The sequence below is a fragment of the Coregonus lavaretus genome, assembly GCF_964263955.1.
Source record: "Coregonus lavaretus genome assembly, chromosome: 35".
Lineage (NCBI taxonomy): Eukaryota > Metazoa > Chordata > Actinopteri > Salmoniformes > Salmonidae > Coregonus > Coregonus lavaretus.
This window is the reverse complement of record NC_140022.1, coordinates 16,708,468-16,734,463: the sequence shown is the minus strand read 5'-3', so window position 1 is coordinate 16,734,463 and position 25,996 is coordinate 16,708,468.

Below are 25,996 nucleotides of genomic sequence, written 5' to 3'. Positions count from 1 at the left end.
CCATGCCAGGCGGTGATGCAACTGGTCAGGAAGCTCTCGATGGTGCAGCTGTAGAACTTTTTGAGGATCTTGGGACCAATGCCAAATCTTTTCAGTCTCCTGAGGTGGAAAAGGCGTTGTTGTGCCCTCTTCACGACTGTCTTGGTGTGTTTGAACCATGACAGTTTGTTGGTTATATGGACACCAAGGAACTTGAAACTCTCGACCTGCTCCACTACAGCCCCGTCGATGTGAATGGGGCGTGTTCCCAGTCCCTGTCCCTGAAAATCCTCCCCGGAGCATGATGCTGCCACCACCATGCTTCACCGTAGGGATGGTGCCAGGTTTCCTCCAAACGTGATCTCATCCCAGGTAAGAGGGGGAGTGGCAGCAGCAGCAGGTTCTCCCCATGTGAGCTGAGTCCAGTGGACCAGTCCTGTATCCCCCCACCCAGACAGCGACAGTGGTCTAAACCATGGCTAGCTATCCACAATCTGGCTCGACTAAACAAGGTTTACCAAGAGGGAAGGAGGGAGAGGAAGGTAGAGGAAGAGAAAGAGGGAGGAGAGGAAGGAGGAAAGGGAGAAAATGACTGTAAGAAGGACTGTAAGACTGTAAGAAGGAAAGGAGGGAGAAGGCCGAGCAAGAGGAAGAGGAAGAGGTGGAAGATAACAAGGAGAGTTGATCTGTCCATCACTACCATAAGGAGATCTCTTCTGGGGCCTCTTGTTCTCTCCTCTTTCCCACAGAGGAGCACCTTTCGCAGGCAGCCCAGAGCAGACTCTCCGCTGAGAGAAGGCTAGCCCCTGGAGGTTTCACCTTGGATTTATACAGAGAACCCCCCAGTACTCAAACTGCTTTACATTGTAGAGGGTGATCTAATCTCATTGGAGGCGACCCAATGACCCAGAAATGCTCCATGGACAGACTTCCTCCCTGCTCCCCGTCTCACTGGCAGGGGGCTCGTAGGAACACCCTCCCTTCCTTGACTCCAGCAACACCCCTTCTTCACCTGCCCCCCTTATCATGTTATGAGTCTCACCTACAGGTCCCGCCCCCTGGCCTACCTGTTGCAGGTGTAAGTATGGTGTGTCGGACACAGCTGTCCTCCCCCTCCTTCCCTCTTTCTCCCACTCCCCCCATCTCTCGCGCTCTCTCCTCCTCCCCCTCTCTTCCCTTTAAAGCAATAGTTTAAACCTACACACTTCCTTAAACCTAAAATAAGTCAAGAAGTAATTTTGTGTGGAAGTCAAACATTTGTTCAGAACGACAAAATTGAGACCTTTACATAGCCCATCTCTCATTGTCTATAGGAGTGATGTACACTGGTCAAATTGCCCAAATGTTAATTTAGACATTCACAAATTTTACAGATTTTGACTCTCACTAATGTCATGAAATGTTTGGCAAAGTAGTAAAGAAGGTTGTATTATACTTTTCTTGTGTACTAGATCATATGGTTTGGAAAGTGTTTTTTTTCTCAGACATAAATGAACAATTCCAGGTGAAAGCTAAAGGTCGTAGCTTCCTGGGGGGAGGGACACCACTACATTAATAAAATATTTCCCTCTTGCTAGATTGATGACTAAAGCCCTAGTGAAACAGTGCAAAATGGTTGTCAGCTCAACTGGTTAAATACAAGACCTGTTCATTGTGAAATGTATGTGTTCAAGTCTAATAATTTTGCTCTATATATTTTCTACTCTGTATGTAATTTTATCTGTTTAAGCTGTTTGGATTGTTAATTGATATAACACAGGGCACCATTGAAAAAGAGACACTGGTCTCAATTGGGATTCCCTGTAAAAATAAAGAGGAATATGATAGAGGGAATATGATAGCGAGTATTATGATGGAGTGGAATATGATGGAGAGAAATATAATAGAGAGAATATGATGGAGGGAATATGATAGAGGAATTTGATGGAGGGGAATATGATAGAGAATGAATGGAGGAATGTGTGACGCTCTTGAGCAACAAAGGTTGTCTGTTTGGTTATATCAACTGGAAAGACACGGATAAGAAAATGTTCAAACATAATTTTAAACAATACTTTTCTATAGTCAGCTGATATTGATTTCTTTATTTAATTATTTATTAAACTTAAATGCTAAACATCAATGACACCTACTCTTCAATTACATTTTTTGGGCCTATATAATTACACATCCAGCTAATTTTATCCCTCTATGAGCATGCGTACCGTAAAGATACCGTAAGGATCACTCGACTGCAACAGCTCTCGTTGATTTAATCGATCAATGGCTCAGATCACTTGACCAAGATAAACTTGTGGATGAGCTGCTTCTTGATTTTAGTGCTGCAGTTGACCTTGTTGATCATATGGCTAATAGCTGAGGCCATTGAAGAGAGATGTTTTCTTGAACCCTCATTTCTTTTTTGGAACTTTGTTACTGAGGTGACATAGACTATGGAAGACTTGTTTTACTGTAGTAAGGTAGCCTATGTATTTCATTGATGATGATGATGATGATGATGATGAAAAATATTGGCATTAGTGGTAGGCTGAGATCGAACAAACAACCTAAGTAAGCCTGGCTGCTATTTATGATATCTAAAACATATAGACCTTTAATTATTGGTCAAAACACATGTCGTTTGAATGGTCAACCATTTTACATGAGTTACAGCATTTTATTTTAATAAAAAATTAGGTTATATGGATTCATTGTATATATTAGGTATGACTGTGCTGCATAGGTACAAAAAATCTAAAATAAATAAACTAAATTGTGCCAGCATTTGATAACACATGAAAGCTGCTGTGGGTAACCATGGCAATGGGGACTCCATTGTGACATCACAAGATTCCGATTCTGGAAGGTTACCTGTTGCACAGACAAACTGAACAGTGCAAAGAGACTGATTCAACTAACCACTGACAAATTATTAATGTCCTATTTCATTAGTGAGAGAACACACTGCTTACTTCAGAGGTAGGTTGTAATATAACTTATTGTGAATGTGTTTCAGTAGTATAACTTATTTTCAAATTACTTGTGTATGAATGTGACATTTTAAGTAGACCTAACATGACTAGTGAAACTGTTGAAGAGAGATAGTTTGCTTGAGTCCTCTTTTTGTGAGAAAATGCTTCATCCTGACACCTGAGATGTCATGCCACGGTGGATAGCTGTTTCCAATGTTATTCACGCTTAAGAGTACCTGTAATTAAGCCAGCTAGCTTTCTACCATTTCAGCCGTTTTTCTAACTTCATTATCTGAGGCATCAGCGTTAGGTAGTTAGTACCTACTGTACTTAATTACACCTACTGATTGCAGAAGACAAATATCAGCTGGCGTCGGGTAAGTTTGGCTTTGTACATAGCTTGGGCTTTGTCGAGTAAGGCTTAATTATGTATTTAGAACGTAGTTGGTTATTGTAAGTAGGCATCGCGGGCTGTTGTGGATAGTTATTGTAGGTTAGCATTATATTCGGCTATGCCGGGGATTAGCACGAAGCTAGCCAGCTAGCTAGCTGTGTCTCATACAAAGTCAACACAGTAGCCAATCACGACTAGCTAACTGTACCGCAGCAGCTAAATAAAATATATTTGTACTAGCTAGCCAACGTTTAATTATTGCTGCGTTATGATAGGAACTAGACACAGACACGAATTATCTGTTTACCGTGTTAAAACACTATCGGTCGTTTGTTGTTACCAAGTATTGGTGCTAAACTGTGTGTTATTGGATGCTAGCATGCTTGTTGGCTAAAGCGTCATAGCTAGGCACCGTGGGCTGTTGTGGGTGGCTATTGTAGGTAGCACGTAGCTAGCTAGCCGTTTTCCAAACAAAGTCAACACAGTAGCCATTGCTAGTTAGCCAACATGACCAGCCAACTGTACTGTAGCTGCTAAATACAATATATTTGTGCTAGCTAGCCAACGTAATTCGTTAACACACAAATTATCTGTTTAGTGTGTTAGCTCACTACTGTTAGTTTGTTGTAACCAAGTATTGGTGCTAAACTGTGTGTTATTGGATGCTAGCATGCTGGTCAGCCATGGTGCCATTTGTGCTAAACTGTGTGTTATTGGATGCTAGCATGCTAGTCAGCAATGGTGCCATTGGTGCTAAACTGTGTGTTATTGGATGCTAGCATGCTAGTCAGCCATGGTGTCATATTTAGCTAGCTGAACAAAGCAAGTTCAGTCTATTCCTTGAAACATTGAACTGCTGTAGTTCACAACAATTCTAATTTCTAAAAGTGGAAGTTGGGAGAGTTTTTATCTGGATGGTTCAGTGAAACAATTATAGTTTCTGAGGTGTAAGTTTTGGCGAGGGAGGCCCTACTCACTCCTTTTCCTGATGTTTAATTCATTTCATTCCGATCTCCTCTGCATTATTGTAGCCATTTGCTACAGCCTGTCAACTATGCCTCTGCCTATCCCTGTTCTCTCCTCTCCGCACAGGCCACACAAACGCCTCACACCGCGTGGCTGCTGCCTCTCTAACCTGGTGGTCCCTGCACGCACCCCACACCTGGAGTTCCAGGTCTCAGGCAGCCTCTGGAACTGCCGTTCTGCTGCCAACAAAGCTGACTTCATCCCAGCCTATGCTAACCTCCATTCCCTCGACTTCCTGGCGCTGACGGAAACATGGATTACCACTGAAAACACTGCTACTCCTACTGCTCTCTCCTCGTCTGACCATGTGTTCTCGCATACCCCGAGAGCATCTGGTCAGAGGGGTGGTGGCACAGGAATCCTCATCTCTCCCAAGTGGACATTCTCAATTTTTCCCCTAACCCATCTGTCTATCTCCTCATTTGAATTCCATGCTGTCACAGTCACTAGCCCATCTAAGCTTAATATCCTTGTCATCTATCGCCCTCCAGGTTCCCTTGGAGAGTTCATCAATGAGCTTGACGCCTTGATAAGCTCCTTTCCTGAGGATGGCTCACCCCTCACAGTTTTGGGGGATTTCAACCTCCCTACGTCTACATTTGACTCATTTCTCTCTGCCTCCTTCTTTCCACTCCTCTCCTCTTTTGACCTCACCCTCTCACCGTCCCTCCCTACTCACAAGGCAGGCAATACGCTTGACCTCATCTTTACTAGATGCTGCTCTTCTACTAATCTCACTGCAACTCCCCTCCATGTCTCCGACCACTACTTTGTGTCCTTTTCTCTCTCGCTCTCCTCCAACACTACTCACTCTGCCCCTACACAGATGGTAATGCGCCGCCGCAACCTTCGCTCTCTCTCTCCCACTACTCTCTCCTCTTCCATCCTATCATCACTTCCCTCTGCTCAATCCTTCTCCCTCCAATCTCCTGATTCTGCCTCCTCAACCCTCCTCTCCTCCCTTTCTGCATCCTTTGACTCTCTGTGTCCCCTATCCTCCCGGCCGGCTCGGTCCTCCCCTCCAGCTCCGTGGCTTGATGACTCATTGCGAGCTCACAGAACAGAGCTCCGGGCAGCGGAGCGGAAATGGAAGAAAACTAAACTCCCTGCCGACCTGGCATCTTTTCACTCCCTCCTCTCTACATTTTCTTCATCTGTTTCTGCTGCTAAGGCACTTTCTACCACTCTAAATTCCAAGCATCTGCCTCTAACCCTAGGAAGCTCTTTGCCACATTCTCCTCCCTGCTGAATCCCCTGCCCCCCTCCTCTCTCTCGGTGGATGACTTCGTCAACCACTTTGAAAAGAAGGTTGACGACATCCGATCCTCGTTTGTTAAGTCTAATGACACTGCTGGTCCTACTCACACTGCCCTACCCTATGCTTTGACTTCTTTCTCCCCTCTCTCTCCAGATAAAATCCTGTGACTTGTGACTGCAGGCCGCCCAACAACCTGCCCGCTTGACCCCATCCCCTCCTCTCTTGTCCAGACCATCTCCGGTGACCTTCTCCCCTACCTCACCTCGCTGATCAACTCATCCTTGACCGCTGGCTATGTCCCTTCCGTCTTCAAGAGAGCGAGAGTTGCACCCCTTCTCAAAAAACCAACACTCGATCCCACTGACGTCAACAACTACAGACCAGTATCCCTTCTTTCTTTTCTTTCCAAAACTATTGAGCGTGCCGTCTTTAGCCAACTCTCTTGCTATCTCTCTCAGAATGACCTTCTTGATCCAAACCAGTCAGGTTTCAGGACTGGTCATTCAACTGAGACTGCTCTTCTCTGTGTCACGGAGGCTCTCCGCACTGCTAAAGCTAACTCTCTCTCCTCTGCTCTTGTCCTTCTAGACCTGTCTGCTGCCTTTGATACTGTGAACCATCAGATCCTCCTCTCCACCCTCTCCGAGCTGGGCATCTCCGGCGCGGCTCACTCCTGGATTGCGTCCTACCTGACCGGTCGCTCCTACCAAGTGGCGTGGCGAGAAGCTGTCTCCGCACCACGTGCTCTCACCACTGGTGTCCCCCAGGGCTCAGTTCTAGGCCCTCTCCTATTCTCCCTATACACCAAGTCACTTGGCTCTGTCATATCCTCACATGGCCTCTCCTATCATTGCTACGCTGACGATACACAACTAATCTTCTCCTTTCCCCCTTCTGATAACCAGGTGGCGAATCGCATCTCTGCATGTCTGGCAGACATATCAGTATGGATGTCGGATCACCACCTCAAGCTGAACCCTGGCAAGACGGAGCTGCTCTTCCTCCCGGGGAAGGACTGCCCGTTCCATGACCTCGCCATCACGATTGACAACTCCGTTGTGTCCTCCTCCCAGAGTGCGAAGAGCCTTGGCGTGACCCTGGACAACACCCTGTCGTTCTCCGCTAACATCAAGGCGGTGACCCGATCCTGCAGATCCACGCTCTACAACATTCGGAGAGTACGACCCTGCCTTACACAGGAAGTGGCACAGGTCCTAATCCAGGCACTTGTCATCTCCCGTCTGGATTACTGCAACTCGCTGTTGGCTGGGCTCCCTGCCTGTGCCATTAAACCCCTACAACTCATCCAGAATGCCGCAGCCCGTCTGGTGTTCAACCTTCCCAAGTTCTCTCACGTCACCCCCCTCCTCCGCACACTCCACTGGCTTCCAGTTGAAGCTCGCATCCGTTACAAGACCATGGTGCTTGCTTATGGAGCAGTGAGGGGAACGGCACCGCCGTACCTTCAGGCTCTGATCAGTCCCTACACCCAAACGAGGGCATTGCGTTCATCCACCTCTGGGCTGCTGGCTCCCCTTCCTCTGCGGAAGCATAGCTCCCGCTCAGCCCAGTCAAAACTGTTCGCTGCTCTGGCACCCCAATGGTGGAACAAGCTCCCTCACGACGCCAGGACAGCGGAGTCACTCACCACCTTCCGGAGACATTTGAAACCCCACCTCTTTAAGGAATACCTGGGATAGGATAATGTAATCCTTCTACCCCCCGTACCCCAACCCACCCCCCCCCCCCCCCCCCCCCCAAAAAAAAAAGAGAAAATACAAATAAAAAATAAAATTGTAAAGTGGTTATCCCACTAGCTATAGGGTGAATGCACCAATTTGTAAGTCACTCTGGATAAGAGCGTCTGCTAAATGGGGTAAATGTGCCCTTGAGCAAGGCACTTAACCCTAATTGCTCCTGTAAGTCGCTCTGGATAAGAGCGTCTGCTAAATGACTAAAATGTAAAATGTAAATGTAATGTTACAATTGTAGTGAGCCAGCCTAATGGCTAATGCATTCTATTGATGACAGAAAAAAAACCTCTCTCTGTGTTAATCACCAACATATGTTGTAATCAATTATCTCAATAAATATGTACCAAAAGAGTAGGTTGTGTAAAAAAAACAAGTACGCCTACCTAATTTGTAGCTGATTCATTTCTAATAAGAATAATATGTTCTTAATTGAATGGACATCCATTTCAAATGGTTGAATTGATAGACCTCTTTAAATTGAGGTGCACTCAAGGGCACTCAAAGAGAAGACTGGCATTTTTACCTCCTTGGTTTTTAAAATAGATGAAACTGTACAAGTTAGGTCCTGCATGGATATAGAGTCATTTTCTACCCAAAACAAAGTGTTTTCAATGATATGATGGAAGTGATTAGTGTGGTTTGTGAGAACCAGGCCCAATATGGAGTAGAGCTACATGAGGGGTTGAATAAGGCTCAATAGTAAGGTACAGAAAGACCCTGAAGTTTGCTTTTTAAAGTCTGTGTTGTGCTTTTTCATCTGCCATGGCAACGCCTTGCATCACAATGATGATGTCATGAAGGATATTGTTCACGAAATGATAAGAACAGCCAAAATAAATTCATTTGAACTTGGTCGCTTTTCCAGTAGCCAACTTTTTACTAGTAATTCAGATAGGCCTATTGCCTAAACATATCTGGATCAGGATTCTCACTTGATTAATTGTAAGTAGCTGGGAAGAAAACGTGTGCACATTGTAAAGAGATGCATTATTATTTGGTTAGCAACACCCACTTACTACAACGTTGTGTATTTTCCAGAGTTATTGTTAGCTAAGAGGAAGACATGGAGGGTTCAACGCTGACACAGAGGAGGGGTGAGTGTCGGTTGGAGGAAAGGGCGATCTAGACAGACTACGTGATGGAGCTGGGAGCCAGGTTGGCTCTGGTTTTGCAGATCCAGAAGGATCAGGAGAAGAAGATGAAGAGGATTTGGTTCAAGACGAGGAAAATGCCAAGACTGATTGAGGAGGTAACAAGACCAACTTTGACAAAGTCGACAAGAGTTCTGTTTAACAATATTAATTAAAGCAAATATAAGTTATTGTAAGGGCAAAATGTTCCATATGCCATGGAATGTAAGCTAACAATGTTTTGTCCTTATTTCTTTTTGTATTAGGCTACACCATGGCAATGCTTATAACTGTTCTTGTCTAAATGTGTTGTATCGTGTCTGTCTGTTTCAGTGAATTTATGTCCTCAGTTCTTATGGTTGTCTGGTCATAAAAAATAAACAACCGTTCTATCATAGACGCTCATATCAGGATTATGTGGTTGTCTCACCTAGCTACCTTAAGTTGAATGCACTAACTAACTATAAGTCGTTCTGGATAAAAGCGTCTGATAAATGGCTAAAATGTCAAATGTTATGCTGGGTGTGGGGCATGTATTTTTACACTTAGCTGGCCCATTGGCTAGGGGACCAAGGTTTGGGACGGACTGGTGCAGAGCATCTTAGAGGACACTATATATATATATATATATATATATATATATATATATATATATATATATATATATATATATATATATATATATATATATATATATATATATATATATATATATATATATATATGTGATGTATAAGTAAGTAGTGCTGACTCATACAGTATGTATGTATGTATGTACTGAATGTGATCACTTTCATCATGTCTGTTTCTTTTCTCACGCAGAATGTGTGAGATGTGAGCAACTGTCCTCTCACTGAGTTCATGGCTCCCTGTATTGACTCCCTCCCACCACTGGCTTTCACCAATCAGAGGCCTATACCTACCATGTTGCATCCCCCCTCTCCATTTGCCATACGCGCTCAGGATGCACAGCGGTTCATTGTATTTTCATACTTTGTCCCTGAAACCTGCCAGTCTGCTGAATGCCCAGTTGCCACAGAGGCCACTGCAGACGTATCTACAGGTATACGAGAGGACCTATGGACAGATATACATCTTTCCTCAATGCTGCATCGATACCTGCCACACTTCTTTGACGAAGACTCCATGCAGCCACATCAGGCAGTAGAGGGCACCACTGAGGTCTCAGTTGCTCCAGTGGCAATATCTAATGTTGAGGAAGAGGACAGATTCTATCATTACTCCCTCCCACCCCTGGCTCAGCGGTTCATTGGCAATTCATTCAATTTCCTCGAAACCTCTAAGCCTGCTGTTTCAGCCACAGAGTGCCCAGTTGCCACAGAGACCACTGCTACCACAGCCACTGTCAAGGGAGAGAATCGATGGGCAGCTAGAAGTCTTCCTTCAGTGCTGCCTACATGCCTGCCAACAGCCTTTGACGATGACTTCATGCCATCAGAGCAGACAGTAGAGGATACCTATGAGGTCTCAGTTGCTACAGAGACAACTGCAGGCACAGCTACTGTTGATTTTGGAGTGTACAGATCAGCAGCTAAATGCCCTGTCCCAATGCTGCCTCCAAGTCTGCCACTTGTCTTTGAAGTTGACTACAAACTGCCAGGGGAGGCAGTAGAGGACACCACCAAGTGTCCAGTTATCAGTGAAACAAACAATGATGTGTCCACTCACCTCAAAGAGGACATGGCAGCTGATCAAAGCCCTCCTGACCCTGCAGCACTGCCTCCAAGCTCGCCATGTATCCGAGACTCTGACCACAAACTGACAGAGGAGACAAAAGAGGATGCCACGAGTCCTCCGTTACCACAGCGATCACTGCAGGCACATCCATTGTCCAGGGAGAGAACCTGTTGGGTGATAAAAGCCCGGCTCCAATATTGCCTTCAAAGTTGCCACACATTCTAGACAATGGCCACAAGCAGCCAGAGGAGGCAGTAGAGGACACCACCAAGAGTCAAGTGTCCAGGGAAGCGGCCGTTTCCGTCTCCACTGTCCACACTCTGCCAGGGGAGGCAGTAGAGGACACCAACAAGTGTCCAGTTGCCAGGGAAGCAGCCGTTTCTGTGTCCACTGTCCACACGGAGGAGTGTTTGGCTGATAAAAGTCCTCCTGCACCTGCAACACTGCCTCTAATCCTGACCTGCACCCACAACAATGACCACAAACCGCTATGGAAGACAGTTGAGTGCACTACAAAGTGCTCAGTCGACACAGAGGCAACTGTTGCTATTTACACCTGGGATGATAAAAGTCCTCCAGGTCTGCAATGCATTCACAACAACAATGACCACAAGCAGCCAGAGGAGACAGTTGAGGACACCACATAGTGCTCAGTTAACACAGAGGCAAGTGCAGTTGCATCCACTGTCAAGAGAGAGGAACTGATGAGTGATAAAAGCCCTGTCGTAGCACTTCCTCCAAGCCTGGCATGCATCCATGACAAGGACCACAAGCAGCCAGAGCAGAAAGGGAAGGGCACTAGTGAAGAGGTGGATCGCTGCCCTCATGCTCACCAGCTGGTCCCAGATGCTAACTTAACTCTGGCAACCCCTCTGCTCTGCATGGCCACTAAGACGCCTGTTAGAGTGAGAGCCTCCATATGCAGGTCAGAGGATGAGGAACCCAGGCCCTGGACGCTGAAAAAGGCAAAGGTAGGTGTCCTATTTTACACTTCTACTCTACAGGGTTGGGGGTCTGTTCCATTTAAATTCAAAGCATTGAATTAAGTAATTCAAAGCATTGAATTAAGTACTTCCTGAATTGACTGGAATTGAAATTGAATTGACCCCAACCCTGCTAATCTATGCTCATAGTATAAAACATCACCCCTTACTAGGGTTAACATTTGTATTACGTTTGCTGTGGACCCAGGAAGAACATCTATGGCTATTACAAAATCAGTTTGGGATACAAATAAACAAGTTACCTCAATTACTGTCCTCTAAATTGTGTGCCCCATGAGGCCATCAATGTATGTTGATCACTCAAATGTGTATTGAATGTGCCACATTGGAACAATATTACATCTAGAGTCAATGTCTTCCTGTTAGGATTATTGGACAGGCATTGACATTGAGAGTGAAGAGAGGAGCGTCAAGGAGGAGGTGAGATCGAGGGAGGGTTTGAAGAGTGAGGCGGACCGTGCCCATTCCAAGAGCTCCAATGGGACGGTTTCATCAGAGAGAGCAGAGACCATCCTGGGAAGAGTGGGCTTTCTGGCCATGAACCTCAAGCAGAAAGTCACATTTTTAAAGATGGAGGAAAAAGAGAAAAATAAGGAACTGAATAAGAAGTTGAAAGATGACGAGAAAGAGAGAAAGGTCTCTTGCCTCGAGGTTGTCGGGAGAGGTTGTGTTTTCTCTAGCAGGAGATAAGCTGGCTTCTTATATGTTGTTGAGTAAAGCTTAAACCATGTATTTAGATTGTATGTAGGTATTGTAGTCAGGTATTATAGGTAGTTTACTTAGGTAGTTATTGTAGGTTATTGTAGGTAATTATTGTAGGTAAGTATTCTATTCGGTGGACCCCGGCGAAGCACGAGTGCTAGCTAACCCACCACTTGGACCAACAAAGCTAGCTAGCTAGTGGGTAGCTACTGGTAACTTTTAGCAACTGTGGTTAGTTGTTTCCAATGTTATTTCACGCTTAAGAGTACCTGTAATTGAGCCAGCTAGCTACCGACCATTCAGCTGTTCTTCTAACCTCATTATCCGAGGCATTAACGTTAGATGGTTGGTGGCTGCTGTACTTAATTACAGCTACTGATTGCAGCCTGCCACCCAGTTAGCTGGCAAAATATGATTAGACAAATAATAATATTTATTTGAATGATACAGTATGTTACTAAATTGAAATTAAAATGAAATGTTTTTGTAATTATAACATTTTACGAAATGTAAAAAGAAAACTTTAAAAAAAAATAATAATAACAAAAGCAAGGTAAAAAGAAAAGGAAACCGATCCAGATTCCTATTACCAGTGTAAAAACAAAGGGGGGAGGTGTCAATGTAAATAGTCCGGGTGGCCATTTGATTAATTGTTCAGCAGTCTTATGAATTGGGGATAGAAGCTGTTAAGGGGCCCTTTGGACCTAGACTTGGCACTCTGGTACCGCTTGCTGTGCGGTAGCAGAGAGAACAGTCTATGACTTGGGTGACTGGAGTCTTTGTCAATTTTTTGGGCCTCCCTCTTACAACTCCAAGTATATAGGTCCTGGATGGCAGGAAGCTTGGCTCCAGTGATGTACTGGGCCGTACGCACTACCCTCTGTAGCGCCTTACGGTCGGATGCCGAGCAGTTGCCATGCCAGGCGGTGATGCAACTGGTCAGGAAGCTCTCGATGGTGCAGCTGTAGAACTTTTTGAGGATCTTGGGACCAATGCCAAATCTTTTCAGTCTCCTGAGGTGGAAAAGGCGTTGTTGTGCCCTCTTCACGACTGTCTTGGTGTGTTTGAACCATGACAGTTTGTTGGTTATATGGACACCAAGGAACTTGAAACTCTCGACCTGCTCCACTACAGCCCCGTCGATGTGAATGGGGCGTGTTCCCAGTCCCTGTCCCTGAAAATCCTCCCCGGAGCATGATGCTGCCACCACCATGCTTCACCGTAGGGATGGTGCCAGGTTTCCTCCAAACGTGATCTCATCCCAGGTAAGAGGGGGAGTGGCAGCAGCAGCAGGTTCTCCCCATGTGAGCTGAGTCCAGTGGACCAGTCCTGTATCCCCCCACCCAGACAGCGACAGTGGTCTAAACCATGGCTAGCTATCCACAATCTGGCTCGACTAAACAAGGTTTACCAAGAGGGAAGGAGGGAGAGGAAGGTAGAGGAAGAGAAAGAGGGAGGAGAGGAAGGAGGAAAGGGAGAAAATGACTGTAAGAAGGACTGTAAGACTGTAAGAAGGAAAGGAGGGAGAAGGCCGAGCAAGAGGAAGAGGAAGAGGTGGAAGATAACAAGGAGAGTTGATCTGTCCATCACTACCATAAGGAGATCTCTTCTGGGGCCTCTTGTTCTCTCCTCTTTCCCACAGAGGAGCACCTTTCGCAGGCAGCCCAGAGCAGACTCTCCGCTGAGAGAAGGCTAGCCCCTGGAGGTTTCACCTTGGATTTATACAGAGAACCCCCCAGTACTCAAACTGCTTTACATTGTAGAGGGTGATCTAATCTCATTGGAGGCGACCCAATGACCCAGAAATGCTCCATGGACAGACTTCCTCCCTGCTCCCCGTCTCACTGGCAGGGGGCTCGTAGGAACACCCTCCCTTCCTTGACTCCAGCAACACCCCTTCTTCACCTGCCCCCCTTATCATGTTATGAGTCTCACCTACAGGTCCCGCCCCCTGGCCTACCTGTTGCAGGTGTAAGTATGGTGTGTCGGACACAGCTGTCCTCCCCCTCCTTCCCTCTTTCTCCCACTCCCCCCATCTCTCGCGCTCTCTCCTCCTCCCCCTCTCTTCCCTTTAAAGCAATAGTTTAAACCTACACACTTCCTTAAACCTAAAATAAGTCAAGAAGTAATTTTGTGTGGAAGTCAAACATTTGTTCAGAACGACAAAATTGAGACCTTTACATAGCCCATCTCTCATTGTCTATAGGAGTGATGTACACTGGTCAAATTGCCCAAATGTTAATTTAGACATTCACAAATTTTACAGATTTTGACTCTCACTAATGTCATGAAATGTTTGGCAAAGTAGTAAAGAAGGTTGTATTATACTTTTCTTGTGTACTAGATCATATGGTTTGGAAAGTGTTTTTTTTCTCAGACATAAATGAACAATTCCAGGTGAAAGCTAAAGGTCGTAGCTTCCTGGGGGGAGGGACACCACTACATTAATAAAATATTTCCCTCTTGCTAGATTGATGACTAAAGCCCTAGTGAAACAGTGCAAAATGGTTGTCAGCTCAACTGGTTAAATACAAGACCTGTTCATTGTGAAATGTATGTGTTCAAGTCTAATAATTTTGCTCTATATATTTTCTACTCTGTATGTAATTTTATCTGTTTAAGCTGTTTGGATTGTTAATTGATATAACACAGGGCACCATTGAAAAAGAGACACTGGTCTCAATTGGGATTCCCTGTAAAAATAAAGAGGAATATGATAGAGGGAATATGATAGCGAGTATTATGATGGAGTGGAATATGATGGAGAGAAATATAATAGAGAGAATATGATGGAGGGAATATGATAGAGGAATTTGATGGAGGGGAATATGATAGAGAATGAATGGAGGAATGTGTGACGCTCTTGAGCAACAAAGGTTGTCTGTTTGGTTATATCAACTGGAAAGACACGGATAAGAAAATGTTCAAACATAATTTTAAACAATACTTTTCTATAGTCAGCTGATATTGATTTCTTTATTTAATTATTTATTAAACTTAAATGCTAAACATCAATGACACCTACTCTTCAATTACATTTTTTGGGCCTATATAATTACACATCCAGCTAATTTTATCCCTCTATGAGCATGCGTACCGTAAAGATACCGTAAGGATCACTCGACTGCAACAGCTCTCGTTGATTTAATCGATCAATGGCTCAGATCACTTGACCAAGATAAACTTGTGGATGAGCTGCTTCTTGATTTTAGTGCTGCAGTTGACCTTGTTGATCATATGGCTAATAGCTGAGGCCATTGAAGAGAGATGTTTTCTTGAACCCTCATTTCTTTTTTGGAACTTTGTTACTGAGGTGACATAGACTATGGAAGACTTGTTTTACTGTAGTAAGGTAGCCTATGTATTTCATTGATGATGATGATGATGATGATGATGAAAAATATTGGCATTAGTGGTAGGCTGAGATCGAACAAACAACCTAAGTAAGCCTGGCTGCTATTTATGATATCTAAAACATATAGACCTTTAATTATTGGTCAAAACACATGTCGTTTGAATGGTCAACCATTTTACATGAGTTACAGCATTTTATTTTAATAAAAAATTAGGTTATATGGATTCATTGTATATATTAGGTATGACTGTGCTGCATAGGTACAAAAAATCTAAAATAAATAAACTAAATTGTGCCAGCATTTGATAACACATGAAAGCTGCTGTGGGTAACCATGGCAATGGGGACTCCATTGTGACATCACAAGATTCCGATTCTGGAAGGTTACCTGTTGCACAGACAAACTGAACAGTGCAAAGAGACTGATTCAACTAACCACTGACAAATTATTAATGTCCTATTTCATTAGTGAGAGAACACACTGCTTACTTCAGAGGTAGGTTGTAATATAACTTATTGTGAATGTGTTTCAGTAGTATAACTTATTTTCAAATTACTTGTGTATGAATGTGACATTTTAAGTAGACCTAACATGACTAGTGAAACTGTTGAAGAGAGATAGTTTGCTTGAGTCCTCTTTTTGTGAGAAAATGCTTCATCCTGACACCTGAGATGTCATGCCACGGTGGATAGCTGTTTCCAATGTTATTCACGCTTAAGAGTACCTGTAATTAAGCCAGCTAGCTTTCTACCATTTCAGCCGTTTTTCTAACTTCATTATCTGAGGCATCAGCGTTAGGTAGTTAGTACCTACTGTACTTAATTACACCTACTGATTGCAGAAGACAAATATCAGCTGGCGTCGGGTAAGTTTGGCTTTGTACATAGCTTGGGCTTTGTCGAGTAAGGCTTAATTATGTATTTAGAACGTAGTTGGTTATTGTAAGTAGGCATCGCGGGCTGTTGTGGATAGTTATTGTAGGTTAGCATTATATTCGGCTATGCCGGGGATTAGCACGAAGCTAGCCAGCTAGCTAGCTGTGTCTCATACAAAGTCAACACAGTAGCCAATCACGACTAGCTAACTGTACCGCAGCAGCTAAATAAAATATATTTGTACTAGCTAGCCAACGTTTAATTATTGCTGCGTTATGATAGGAACTAGACACAGACACGAATTATCTGTTTACCGTGTTAAAACACTATCGGTCGTTTGTTGTTACCAAGTATTGGTGCTAAACTGTGTGTTATTGGATGCTAGCATGCTTGTTGGCTAAAGCGTCATAGCTAGGCACCGTGGGCTGTTGTGGGTGGCTATTGTAGGTAGCACGTAGCTAGCTAGCCGTTTTCCAAACAAAGTCAACACAGTAGCCATTGCTAGTTAGCCAACATGACCAGCCAACTGTACTGTAGCTGCTAAATACAATATATTTGTGCTAGCTAGCCAACGTAATTCGTTAACACACAAATTATCTGTTTAGTGTGTTAGCTCACTACTGTTAGTTTGTTGTAACCAAGTATTGGTGCTAAACTGTGTGTTATTGGATGCTAGCATGCTGGTCAGCCATGGTGCCATTTGTGCTAAACTGTGTGTTATTGGATGCTAGCATGCTAGTCAGCAATGGTGCCATTGGTGCTAAACTGTGTGTTATTGGATGCTAGCATGCTAGTCAGCCATGGTGTCATATTTAGCTAGCTGAACAAAGCAAGTTCAGTCTATTCCTTGAAACATTGAACTGCTGTAGTTCACAACAATTCTAATTTCTAAAAGTGGAAGTTGGGAGAGTTTTTATCTGGATGGTTCAGTGAAACAATTATAGTTTCTGAGGTGTAAGTTTTGGCGAGGGAGGCCCTACTCACTCCTTTTCCTGATGTTTAATTCATTTCATTCCGATCTCCTCTGCATTATTGTAGCCATTTGCTACAGCCTGTCAACTATGCCTCTGCCTATCCCTGTTCTCTCCTCTCCGCACAGGCCACACAAACGCCTCACACCGCGTGGCTGCTGCCTCTCTAACCTGGTGGTCCCTGCACGCACCCCACACCTGGAGTTCCAGGTCTCAGGCAGCCTCTGGAACTGCCGTTCTGCTGCCAACAAAGCTGACTTCATCCCAGCCTATGCTAACCTCCATTCCCTCGACTTCCTGGCGCTGACGGAAACATGGATTACCACTGAAAACACTGCTACTCCTACTGCTCTCTCCTCGTCTGACCATGTGTTCTCGCATACCCCGAGAGCATCTGGTCAGAGGGGTGGTGGCACAGGAATCCTCATCTCTCCCAAGTGGACATTCTCAATTTTTCCCCTAACCCATCTGTCTATCTCCTCATTTGAATTCCATGCTGTCACAGTCACTAGCCCATCTAAGCTTAATATCCTTGTCATCTATCGCCCTCCAGGTTCCCTTGGAGAGTTCATCAATGAGCTTGACGCCTTGATAAGCTCCTTTCCTGAGGATGGCTCACCCCTCACAGTTTTGGGGGATTTCAACCTCCCTACGTCTACATTTGACTCATTTCTCTCTGCCTCCTTCTTTCCACTCCTCTCCTCTTTTGACCTCACCCTCTCACCGTCCCTCCCTACTCACAAGGCAGGCAATACGCTTGACCTCATCTTTACTAGATGCTGCTCTTCTACTAATCTCACTGCAACTCCCCTCCATGTCTCCGACCACTACTTTGTGTCCTTTTCTCTCTCGCTCTCCTCCAACACTACTCACTCTGCCCCTACACAGATGGTAATGCGCCGCCGCAACCTTCGCTCTCTCTCTCCCACTACTCTCTCCTCTTCCATCCTATCATCACTTCCCTCTGCTCAATCCTTCTCCCTCCAATCTCCTGATTCTGCCTCCTCAACCCTCCTCTCCTCCCTTTCTGCATCCTTTGACTCTCTGTGTCCCCTATCCTCCCGGCCGGCTCGGTCCTCCCCTCCAGCTCCGTGGCTTGATGACTCATTGCGAGCTCACAGAACAGAGCTCCGGGCAGCGGAGCGGAAATGGAAGAAAACTAAACTCCCTGCCGACCTGGCATCTTTTCACTCCCTCCTCTCTACATTTTCTTCATCTGTTTCTGCTGCTAAGGCACTTTCTACCACTCTAAATTCCAAGCATCTGCCTCTAACCCTAGGAAGCTCTTTGCCACATTCTCCTCCCTGCTGAATCCCCTGCCCCCCTCCTCTCTCTCGGTGGATGACTTCGTCAACCACTTTGAAAAGAAGGTTGACGACATCCGATCCTCGTTTGTTAAGTCTAATGACACTGCTGGTCCTACTCACACTGCCCTACCCTATGCTTTGACTTCTTTCTCCCCTCTCTCTCCAGATAAAATCCTGTGACTTGTGACTGCAGGCCGCCCAACAACCTGCCCGCTTGACCCCATCCCCTCCTCTCTTGTCCAGACCATCTCCGGTGACCTTCTCCCCTACCTCACCTCGCTGATCAACTCATCCTTGACCGCTGGCTATGTCCCTTCCGTCTTCAAGAGAGCGAGAGTTGCACCCCTTCTCAAAAAACCAACACTCGATCCCACTGACGTCAACAACTACAGACCAGTATCCCTTCTTTCTTTTCTTTCCAAAACTATTGAGCGTGCCGTCTTTAGCCAACTCTCTTGCTATCTCTCTCAGAATGACCTTCTTGATCCAAACCAGTCAGGTTTCAGGACTGGTCATTCAACTGAGACTGCTCTTCTCTGTGTCACGGAGGCTCTCCGCACTGCTAAAGCTAACTCTCTCTCCTCTGCTCTTGTCCTTCTAGACCTGTCTGCTGCCTTTGATACTGTGAACCATCAGATCCTCCTCTCCACCCTCTCCGAGCTGGGCATCTCCGGCGCGGCTCACTCCTGGATTGCGTCCTACCTGACCGGTCGCTCCTACCAAGTGGCGTGGCGAGAAGCTGTCTCCGCACCACGTGCTCTCACCACTGGTGTCCCCCAGGGCTCAGTTCTAGGCCCTCTCCTATTCTCCCTATACACCAAGTCACTTGGCTCTGTCATATCCTCACATGGCCTCTCCTATCATTGCTACGCTGACGATACACAACTAATCTTCTCCTTTCCCCCTTCTGATAACCAGGTGGCGAATCGCATCTCTGCATGTCTGGCAGACATATCAGTATGGATGTCGGATCACCACCTCAAGCTGAACCCTGGCAAGACGGAGCTGCTCTTCCTCCCGGGGAAGGACTGCCCGTTCCATGACCTCGCCATCACGATTGACAACTCCGTTGTGTCCTCCTCCCAGAGTGCGAAGAGCCTTGGCGTGACCCTGGACAACACCCTGTCGTTCTCCGCTAACATCAAGGCGGTGACCCGATCCTGCAGATCCACGCTCTACAACATTCGGAGAGTACGACCCTGCCTTACACAGGAAGTGGCACAGGTCCTAATCCAGGCACTTGTCATCTCCCGTCTGGATTACTGCAACTCGCTGTTGGCTGGGCTCCCTGCCTGTGCCATTAAACCCCTACAACTCATCCAGAATGCCGCAGCCCGTCTGGTGTTCAACCTTCCCAAGTTCTCTCACGTCACCCCCCTCCTCCGCACACTCCACTGGCTTCCAGTTGAAGCTCGCATCCGTTACAAGACCATGGTGCTTGCTTATGGAGCAGTGAGGGGAACGGCACCGCCGTACCTTCAGGCTCTGATCAGTCCCTACACCCAAACGAGGGCATTGCGTTCATCCACCTCTGGGCTGCTGGCTCCCCTTCCTCTGCGGAAGCATAGCTCCCGCTCAGCCCAGTCAAAACTGTTCGCTGCTCTGGCACCCCAATGGTGGAACAAGCTCCCTCACGACGCCAGGACAGCGGAGTCACTCACCACCTTCCGGAGACATTTGAAACCCCACCTCTTTAAGGAATACCTGGGATAGGATAATGTAATCCTTCTACCCCCCGTACCCCAACCCACCCCCCCCCCCCCCCCCCCCCCAAAAAAAAAAGAGAAAATAAAAATAAAAAATAAAATTGTAAAGTGGTTATCCCACTAGCTATAGGGTGAATGCACCAATTTGTAAGTCACTCTGGATAAGAGCGTCTGCTAAATGGGGTAAATGTGCCCTTGAGCAAGGCACTTAACCCTAATTGCTCCTGTAAGTCGCTCTGGATAAGAGCGTCTGCTAAATGACTAAAATGTAAAATGTAAATGTAATGTTACAATTGTAGTGAGCCAGCCTAATGGCTAATGCATTCTATTGATGACAGAAAAAAAACCTCTCTCTGTGTTAATCACCAACATATGTTGTAATCAATTATCTCAATAAATATGTACCAAAAGAGTAGGTTGTGTAAAAAAAACAAGTACGCCTACCTAATTTGTAGCTGATTCATTTCTAATAAGAATAATATGTTCTTAATTGAATGGACATCCATTTCAAATGGTTGAATTGATAGACCTCTTTAAATTGAGGTGCACTCAAGGGCACTCAAAGAGAAGACTGGCATTTTTACCTCCTTGGTTTTTAAAATAGATGAAACTGTACAAGTTAGGTCCTGCATGGATATAGAGTCATTTTCTACCCAAAACAAAGTGTTTTCAATGATATGATGGAAGTGATTAGTGTGGTTTGTGAGAACCAGGCCCAATATGGAGTAGAGCTACATGAGGGGTTGAATAAGGCTCAATAGTAAGGTACAGAAAGACCCTGAAGTTTGCTTTTTAAAGTCTGTGTTGTGCTTTTTCATCTGCCATGGCAACGCCTTGCATCACAATGATGATGTCATGAAGGATATTGTTCACGAAATGATAAGAACAGCCAAAATAAATTCATTTGAACTTGGTCGCTTTTCCAGTAGCCAACTTTTTACTAGTAATTCAGATAGGCCTATTGCCTAAACATATCTGGATCAGGATTCTCACTTGATTAATTGTAAGTAGCTGGGAAGAAAACGTGTGCACATTGTAAAGAGATGCATTATTATTTGGTTAGCAACACCCACTTACTACAACGTTGTGTATTTTCCAGAGTTATTGTTAGCTAAGAGGAAGACATGGAGGGTTCAACGCTGACACAGAGGAGGGGTGAGTGTCGGTTGGAGGAAAGGGCGATCTAGACAGACTACGTGATGGAGCTGGGAGCCAGGTTGGCTCTGGTTTTGCAGATCCAGAAGGATCAGGAGAAGAAGATGAAGAGGATTTGGTTCAAGACGAGGAAAATGCCAAGACTGATTGAGGAGGTAACAAGACCAACTTTGACAAAGTCGACAAGAGTTCTGTTTAACAATATTAATTAAAGCAAATATAAGTTATTGTAAGGGCAAAATGTTCCATATGCCATGGAATGTAAGCTAACAATGTTTTGTCCTTATTTCTTTTTGTATTAGGCTACACCATGGCAATGCTTATAACTGTTCTTGTCTAAATGTGTTGTATCGTGTCTGTCTGTTTCAGTGAATTTATGTCCTCAGTTCTTATGGTTGTCTGGTCATAAAAAATAAACAACCGTTCTATCATAGACGCTCATATCAGGATTATGTGGTTGTCTCACCTAGCTACCTTAAGTTGAATGCACTAACTAACTATAAGTCGTTCTGGATAAAAGCGTCTGATAAATGGCTAAAATGTCAAATGTTATGCTGGGTGTGGGGCATGTATTTTTACACTTAGCTGGCCCATTGGATAGGGGACCAAGGTTTGGGACGGACTGGTGCAGAGCATCTTAGAGGACACTATATATATATATATATATATATATATATATATATATATATATATATATATATATATATATATATATATATATATATATATATATATATATATATATATATATATATATATATGTGATGTATAAGTAAGTAGTGCTGACTCATACAGTATGTATGTATGTATGTACTGAATGTGATCACTTTCATCATGTCTGTTTCTTTTCTCACGCAGAATGTGTGAGATGTGAGCAACTGTCCTCTCACTGAGTTCATGGCTCCCTGTATTGACTCCCTCCCACCACTGGCTTTCACCAATCAGAGGCCTATACCTACCATGTTGCATCCCCCCTCTCCATTTGCCATACGCGCTCAGGATGCACAGCGGTTCATTGTATTTTCATACTTTGTCCCTGAAACCTGCCAGTCTGCTGAATGCCCAGTTGCCACAGAGGCCACTGCAGACGTATCTACAGGTATACGAGAGGACCTATGGACAGATATACATCTTTCCTCAATGCTGCATCGATACCTGCCACACTTCTTTGACGAAGACTCCATGCAGCCACATCAGGCAGTAGAGGGCACCACTGAGGTCTCAGTTGCTCCAGTGGCAATATCTAATGTTGAGGAAGAGGACAGATTCTATCATTACTCCCTCCCACCCCTGGCTCAGCGGTTCATTGGCAATTCATTCAATTTCCTCGAAACCTCTAAGCCTGCTGTTTCAGCCACAGAGTGCCCAGTTGCCACAGAGACCACTGCTACCACAGCCACTGTCAAGGGAGAGAATCGATGGGCAGCTAGAAGTCTTCCTTCAGTGCTGCCTACATGCCTGCCAACAGCCTTTGACGATGACTTCATGCCATCAGAGCAGACAGTAGAGGATACCTATGAGGTCTCAGTTGCTACAGAGACAACTGCAGGCACAGCTACTGTTGATTTTGGAGTGTACAGATCAGCAGCTAAATGCCCTGTCCCAATGCTGCCTCCAAGTCTGCCACTTGTCTTTGAAGTTGACTACAAACTGCCAGGGGAGGCAGTAGAGGACACCACCAAGTGTCCAGTTATCAGTGAAACAAACAATGATGTGTCCACTCACCTCAAAGAGGACATGGCAGCTGATCAAAGCCCTCCTGACCCTGCAGCACTGCCTCCAAGCTCGCCATGTATCCGAGACTCTGACCACAAACTGACAGAGGAGACAAAAGAGGATGCCACGAGTCCTCCGTTACCACAGCGATCACTGCAGGCACATCCATTGTCCAGGGAGAGAACCTGTTGGGTGATAAAAGCCCGGCTCCAATATTGCCTTCAAAGTTGCCACACATTCTAGACAATGGCCACAAGCAGCCAGAGGAGGCAGTAGAGGACACCACCAAGAGTCAAGTGTCCAGGGAAGCGGCCGTTTCCGTCTCCACTGTCCACACTCTGCCAGGGGAGGCAGTAGAGGACACCAACAAGTGTCCAGTTGCCAGGGAAGCAGCCGTTTCTGTGTCCACTGTCCACACGGAGGAGTGTTTGGCTGATAAAAGTCCTCCTGCACCTGCAACACTGCCTCTAATCCTGACCTGCACCCACAACAATGACCACAAACCGCTATGGAAGACAGTTGAGTGCACTACAAAGTGCTCAGTCAACACAGAGGCAACTGTTGCTATTTACACCTGGGATGATAAAAGTCCTCCAGGTCTGCAATGCATTCACAACAACAATGACCACAAGCAGCCAGAGGAGACAGTTGAGGACACCACATAGTGCTCAGTTAACACAGAGGCAAGTGCAGTTGCATCCACTGTCAAGAGAGAGGAACTGATGAGTGATAAAAGCCCTGTCGTAGCACTTCCTCCAAGCCTGGCATGCATCCATGACAAGGACCACAAGCAGCCAGAGCAGAAAGGGAAGGGCACTAGTGAAGAGGTGGATCGCTGCCCTCATGCTCACCAGCTGGTCCCAGATGCTAACTTAACTCTGGCAACCCCTCTGCTCTGCATGGCCACTAAGACGCCTGTTAGAGTGAGAGCCTCCATATGCAGGTCAGAGGATGAGGAACCCAGGCCCTGGACGCTGAAAAAGGCAAAGGTAGGTGTCCTATTTTACACTTCTACTCTACAGGGTTGGGGGTCTGTTCCATTTAAATTCAAAGCATTGAATTAAGTAATTCAAAGCATTGAATTAAGTACTTCCTGAATTGACTGGAATTGAAATTGAATTGACCCCAACCCTGCTAATCTATGCTCATAGTATAAAACATCACCCCTTACTAGGGTTAACATTTGTATTACGTTTGCTGTGGACCCAGGAAGAACATCTATGGCTATTACAAAATCAGTTTGGGATACAAATAAACAAGTTACCTCAATTACTGTCCTCTAAATTGTGTGCCCCATGAGGCCATCAATGTATGTTGATCACTCAAATGTGTATTGAATGTGCCACATTGGAACAATATTACATCTAGAGTCAATGTCTTCCTGTTAGGATTATTGGACAGGCATTGACATTGAGAGTGAAGAGAGGAGCGTCAAGGAGGAGGTGAGATCGAGGGAGGGTTTGAAGAGTGAGGCGGACCGTGCCCATTCCAAGAGCTCCAATGGGACGGTTTCATCAGAGAGAGCAGAGACCATCCTGGGAAGAGTGGGCTTTCTGGCCATGAACCTCAAGCAGAAAGTCACATTTTTAAAGATGGAGGAAAAAGAGAAAAATAAGGAACTGAATAAGAAGTTGAAAGATGACGAGAAAGAGAGAAAGGTCTCTTGCCTCGAGGTTGTCGGGAGAGGTTGTGTTTTCTCTAGCAGGAGATAAGCTGGCTTCTTATATGTTGTTGAGTAAAGCTTAAACCATGTATTTAGATTGTATGTAGGTATTGTAGTCAGGTATTATAGGTAGTTTACTTAGGTAGTTATTGTAGGTTATTGTAGGTAATTATTGTAGGTAAGTATTCTATTCGGTGGACCCCGGCGAAGCACGAGTGCTAGCTAACCCACCACTTGGACCAACAAAGCTAGCTAGCTAGTGGGTAGCTACTGGTAACTTTTAGCAACTGTGGTTAGTTGTTTCCAATGTTATTTCACGCTTAAGAGTACCTGTAATTGAGCCAGCTAGCTACCGACCATTCAGCTGTTCTTCTAACCTCATTATCCGAGGCATTAACGTTAGATGGTTGGTGGCTGCTGTACTTAATTACAGCTACTGATTGCAGCCTGCCACCCAGTTAGCTGGCAAAATATGATTAGACAAATAATAATATTTATTTGAATGATACAGTATGTTACTAAATTGAAATTAAAATGAAATGTTTTTGTAATTATAACATTTTACGAAATGTAAAAAGAAAACTTTAAAAAAAAATAATAATAACAAAAGCAAGGTAAAAAGAAAAGGAAACCGATCCAGATTCCTATTACCAGTGTAAAAACAAAGGGGGGAGGTGTCAATGTAAATAGTCCGGGTGGCCATTTGATTAATTGTTCAGCAGTCTTATGAATTGGGGATAGAAGCTGTTAAGGGGCCCTTTGGACCTAGACTTGGCACTCTGGTACCGCTTGCTGTGCGGTAGCAGAGAGAACAGTCTATGACTTGGGTGACTGGAGTCTTTGTCAATTTTTTGGGCCTCCCTCTTACACCTCCAAGTATATAGGTCCTGGATGGCAGGAAGCTTGGCTCCAGTGATGTACTGGGCCGTACGCACTACCCTCTGTAGCGCCTTACGGTCGGATGCCGAGCAGTTGCCATACCAGGCGGTGATGCAACTGGTCAGGAAGCTCTCGATGGTGCAGCTGTAGAACTTTTTGAGGATCTTGGGACCAATGCCAAATCTTTTCAGTCTCCTGTGGTGGAAAAGGCGTTGTCGTGCCCTCTTCACGACTGTCTTGGTGTGTTTGAACCATGATAGTTTGTTGGTGATGTGGACACCAAGGAACTTGAAACTCTCGACCTGCTCCACTACAGCCCCGTCGATGTGAATGGGGCGTGTTCCCAGTCCCTGTCCCTGAAAATCCTCCCCGGAGCATGATGCTGCCACCACCATGCTTCACCGTAGGGATGGTGCCAGGTTTCCTCCAAACGTGATCTCATCCCAGGTAAGAGGGGGAGTGGCAGCAGCAG